Genomic DNA, 5,412 nt, shown 5'->3' with positions numbered 1-5,412 from the left:
TCTGTGCGGTTGAAAGTCTTCAGCTCCTCTTTTGAGATACTAAAGGAGGAACAGTTAGAAAAGCATGGCCTAATTAAGGATATCTAATATGGTTTCAGGAAGGGAAGGGCATGCCTCATTAACTGGCTGGAATTCTTTGAGGATATTGCTGCTGAGGGAGACCAAAAAAAAAAAGGCAAGTCACTGTGAGCATTGTGTACCTCCGTGGGCTGGGGGAGAATAAAACACAGCCAGGAAAGTCTGGGGTTGATACCTACATTATGGAGTCCGTAAAAATATAGTACAATATTAACTGCTATTTAAACCTGCAGGGAGTGGAACTGTTTCTTAGTTCTTGAAATCCTGTGTGCATTGTTGCTTTTAATCTTTTCTTTTTTTTTTTTTTAAAAAAAAAAATTGAACTATTACTATTGATATAATTGGCTTTTATGATTCAGATGAATCAAAAGCTGCAGCTTTTCCAGATGATACTGTAGTAAATTTGGAGGGCAATGAGGAAAATTACAATCAGATATAGAGTTAAATGGTTTTTAAAGTTTCTAGCATAGCAGATGGCATATCCAATAAAGGTCAGATAAAGGTAGCTTCATGATAATAAGCCAAAGACCCTAGAATCAGGAGAGGGGAAAGGTAGGGTGGATGGAGGGTTCTCTCTATATATTGACAGCTTTAATGTGGGAATTGTGGGAGATGCATTTCCCCTGGATCTTTGCAGAAATGGGGTCTAAAATGCTTCAAGTTATCCTTGGGAGAGAGAAATGACCTAAAATGGAAAATCATGCACATTTTGACTGGGGAAAAATAGAGTTTCACATGAACTCGCCCAGTGCAGCAGGAGCGGGGCTTGCAGCCAAGGGAGGGCAAGAGCTTGTGGTAGAGGGAGAGTCCAGTTGGGGTGTGGGACTGAGGTTGGTGGGGATATGGAGGCAAAGAAGTCATTTGAGCTCCTCTCACCCTGGGGATGGCATGGGGCCAGTCTGGCTGCTCGCTTGGCTTCCTGGCCATCCCAAGGGCTGCAGGACCAGCTGGGTGCAGTGCTGTCCACTTGCAATCCCTCAGAACCCTGTTGCATGCCCATCTGCTGGGAGGAAAGGATGTTGTCCTAATAAGCTCTCTACCACCAGGAGAATTCTTCAGAGCTGGGGAAGCTGCATGTTTTTGACCCAACTGTGCTCTTCAGAGCTTGCAAAAGGTCAGTCACCTTGATTTTCTACATAACCAATCCTTCCATGTTGATTTCTCAGAAAAGCCAGGTACTTTCTTGTGGTTGCAAGAGACAACTGGACCCTAAGAGCTCATATGAGGGGGTAGAGACACAGTCCTGTGAATCGGGAGAGGTTTTGTTCCCTGCTGAGCAAAAGATCTTTATTAGAAGAAGGAAAGCAGGTGTTAGAGGGGAAGGAAATGGGGAAATCCTTGTGTTTCATTTGATACCTATGAAATTTTAAGAGCTTTGAAAGAGTCTTACCCACATGTGTCTGTTAATGATGCCCCTTTGAAATTTGGCATGAGGCTGGGTACACATCACTCTTCACTTAGACAAAAGAAGATGGACACTTAGAGGTGGAGAGGCAGGGAGAGGGGACTGCAGTGAAAACCTGCCTGTGAAGGACGCACCAGGCATCAGGCACGAGAAGGATCATAGCCCTGCTGGAAGGAGGTCATTCACAGATGAAGGCTGGGTCAAATGCACCTTGAGCATCACCCCTTCCCCTCACCCCTACAGGGTCTGCTCCCAGCCAGGGTCCAGGCCATTCCTTGGGGCTGCCCCTGCCCCCCAAGACATGGTAAGAGTCTCTGCTCTGCTGCTCCCCAAACCCATCTGCCAGTGTGGGTGCAGAAGAGCCACTTTTCCCTTGCCTGAAGAAAAAACAGCATGAGTTTCATTGCTTGCAAAAGGTGCCAGACTGGTGTTGCCGTGTTCAGCTGCAGGCTGGTTACAGCAAACGCGGTGTAAGGCAGACGCTTCCGAGATATTTCCTGAGTATTTGTCCTTGTTTTCTGACTTGTGCTGTGGGAAGGGCTCTTTTTCAAGGACCAGCCTCTCCCCGTGACTCTAAGACCTGTACAAGCACTGGAAACAAAGAAAGCCTCCTCTTCCAGAGCCTCTGATGTGGGATGAAGATAGAAGCGAGCAGCCAGCATGTTAGAGAGAGAGGGGAGGGCGAGGAGCAAGGCAAAGCCAAGAGACAGCGCCGGTGGCAGTGACAATCCACATTCAGGGATGACTGCTCGCCTGTCAACCACATTTTTAAAGTCTTGCAGTGCCAAAGCATTTACTTCTGGGATAAGAAGCATAATTTAGTTTCCAGAGGTTATTCAGTTCTTGATCTCTGGCTTAATAGAGCCAGAGAGGATATTACCCACGATGACCGTTTTGTGAGGAACGTATCTGGCTTTAGGGAACTGGAATATCCAGTTAATTTTGCCTAAATCACTGGCTAATCTTCAGCAGGGAGGAAGGAAAACTTGGTGTGAGGTGAGTTTTGAGGTGGAGGAGCTTGAATTTTTCTGTGCACTGACGGATGTGTATCGATGTCCCCTAAGCAGTGTCCTTCTAGAACCAAATTGCCAATGGGGAAAACCCTGACTGAGGTCAATTTGGGCCAGTCATTAACCAGCAAAAGGCTTCAGAGACTATTATTTGGTCTTAATAGGACTTGGACTAGGACTCCAAGGTGTTACTTGGCGGGGTGCTGTATGAGTACAAGGGAAGAAATAGTATTCTGTAGGTCTACAGCCCAGAAAATAAAGACAAACTTTGAAATTCTGGCTCAACTACAGTCAAAAAGGGTTTTACTACTGGGTGAGAAAAGGGTGAGATTTTCATCCAAATATGCAGAAATGGTAAAATATATACAATAGGCTATTCAGTGCCTCAGAGGGAGCAAAAGGAAGTAGGAAAACTATAAACTTCCTAGACCTATTTGATTGAGCGTGTTTTCAGACTACCAAAAAAAACCCCCACATTCAGGAAATAATACGTAAGAGCACATGCATTTGTGCTGTGAAATACCACGTGTCTACAAACAAACAAACAAGGTGTGGCACATCCATTCCTCCACCTGCATGCGAGATGTCTTCTGGTCTCACAGCACAGTGCTCCTTGCGCACCAAAACGCGTAAGATAGACCTGTGTGTCTGGGTTAAAATCCCGGAGTCCTAGACTGGATTCAACAGTCACTAAGGACTTCAGTGCAGAACTTGTGCACCGAGTGAGCTTTAGCCCTGGGATCTCCTCGTGATCTTGGCAGGTCATCTTCCAAGTGTGCAGCCCCCCAGCACCCAGCCGTGGCCGTGCAAGTGCTCGGCACTGGGGCAGCGCTCTGTTTGTACAGCACCTGACACAATAAGCTGCCAGTCAGAGCCGCAGGCTGCTGTGCGATCTTGTGATATTAATAATATAATGATAGCATTATAACTGGACCATTCAACTCCGTAATTTGTTCTTCTATAAATGATTTATAAGTTTTATGCATTTTATATGCCTCTCATTAAAAATGCATTGAAAAATACTATCAAAATACCATTTTGTGAGGCTCAGGCTCTCTTTATTCTTGTTACAGCCATCTGCTGTTAAGCTTTAATAACTGACTGATTATAATTTATTAATTTATCACCTGTTCTTTATACAGTTGGATAAAATAATTGTCAACCAATGTGAAATGGCCTCCTATTGTGTTATTAATCCCCAAAGCAATTAGAAAACCCACTGATTGCACAAGCCGGTGAAAATGGGCAGTAACTCATGTTAGAAACGATCTGCAGGGCTCACATCAGTGCACTTAGTGTGTGATTGGTAATAAGGTTTCTGTCGCCAGTGTGAATTTGAAAAGGGCAGTTTAACTAGAGAGGTTTTATTTTTACTTATTTATTTTATAATAAGCCTGGATTTTTAGGGCTGACAATAGATGTGTAAGTTCCAGCTTGTCTTACAGATTCTGTGAGCATAGTCTGAGAAAGGCAACACCAACTTCATATAGCGTCACACTAATGCTTCTCAAACCTCGTTTGGAGTGACTTCTACCTTTGCTAACATCCCCAAGAATGAAAGGGTAATTTGGGGATAGCTATAAATGCCAAATCATTTAAGAGGCTGACTTCAGTCAGCTTTGGATGAAGACATCAGGCTTCAGTATCTCTCCTTTGATTTTTATCTGCCAAGGTTTCCATATGGGTTAGTTGTGGCCTTTCTGATATGGATATTTACAGTATGTGAAAAGGGACAGAGCCAAGGGTTTGTTGAATCCAACAGCTGTCATTTAGCAAAGCCATTTGCTTACTTTGCCGGTGTGAAGGAGATATGCAGGCCACCCCAGATGTGAAGAATCTCCTTATCTCCCATCCTATTTGCAGTGCAGACTTCCAGCGACTTGTGTTACAATACCTCTGACTCTAAAAAGTCACATTCCAGTAATGCTGTTCCTGATGCAGATTTAACTGCTTTTCTGGTGAAAAATTAAAAAAAAAAAAAAGAAAAGAAAAGATGCCACTGACATCAGAGAGCAAGAGCCACACTGCTGAGGATAGCAGCTGTAAATGTTTCTTTGTCCTAAATGAAGCTGCCTGGCTCCTCTTGTGTGTGTGCTCTGTCAGGGACCACGCTGGTGGGTCAGGCACAGTGGAGGTATAGAGCTGCCCGTTACAATGGTGTTTTCTTCCAAATTGCTTGAAGTGGCCTGGGAGAACTTTTATTTAAACAAGATGATTGCATGGATCTAAAAACTGTCAACATTTTGCTATTGAACAAGGGTCTGGGCGGGCTTCGGACGAGATTTTTTCATCTCTGTTTTCTGTTTCCAGAAATACGTACCATGCAGTAAATAGGTCTGTGCATTAGTGTGATGTCGTGACTCCAGAGTACAATAAGGTCTTAAGTCTTCCAGCAATGTCATGCTCGCTCTGCACGATAGTAGGATGGTTGAATTATTCCTCTTCCACCCAACACTTCTGCCATCCTTGCTGTTCCGCGATAGGGTTTGTAGCTTCTCCACAGTTAAAGTTGGAGAAACTGCTTTGACAAAAAGACCGAGTAAAACTGATGTTGAACCGAGCCTATTAGGAGATTTGTACTTCCTCCTTCCACAGGGAACCCAAAGCAGAAATAAAGAGGTATTGATATTCTTATACTATTTCTGCTTTTCTGGAAGTCAAAATCAGAAGAAGTCTCATGCAAATGTTTGTCCTTCTGAGACATCCAAGCCAAATGTGTAGATCTAACAGTTTTAGACAAAGCAGACTTAAATATGGTGTGTTCTTTTTCTCTAATCTTGACAGACTTTCCCACCTCACCCCTCCAGTGTGTCCACAGATAAAATCCAGACTGTAGAAAGTCCGCAGAAATGGTGCAGCCACTATAATTTTCTTGCACTAAAGGTGCACACCTTTGGCCTACATAATTCTCAGTTGGGG

This window comes from Leptosomus discolor, chromosome 5 (genome assembly GCF_034619465.1).
Source record: "Leptosomus discolor isolate bLepDis1 chromosome 5, bLepDis1.hap2, whole genome shotgun sequence".
NCBI classification, from domain to species: Eukaryota; Metazoa; Chordata; class Aves; order Leptosomiformes; family Leptosomidae; genus Leptosomus; species Leptosomus discolor.
Note: the sequence above shows the minus strand (reverse complement) of the source record.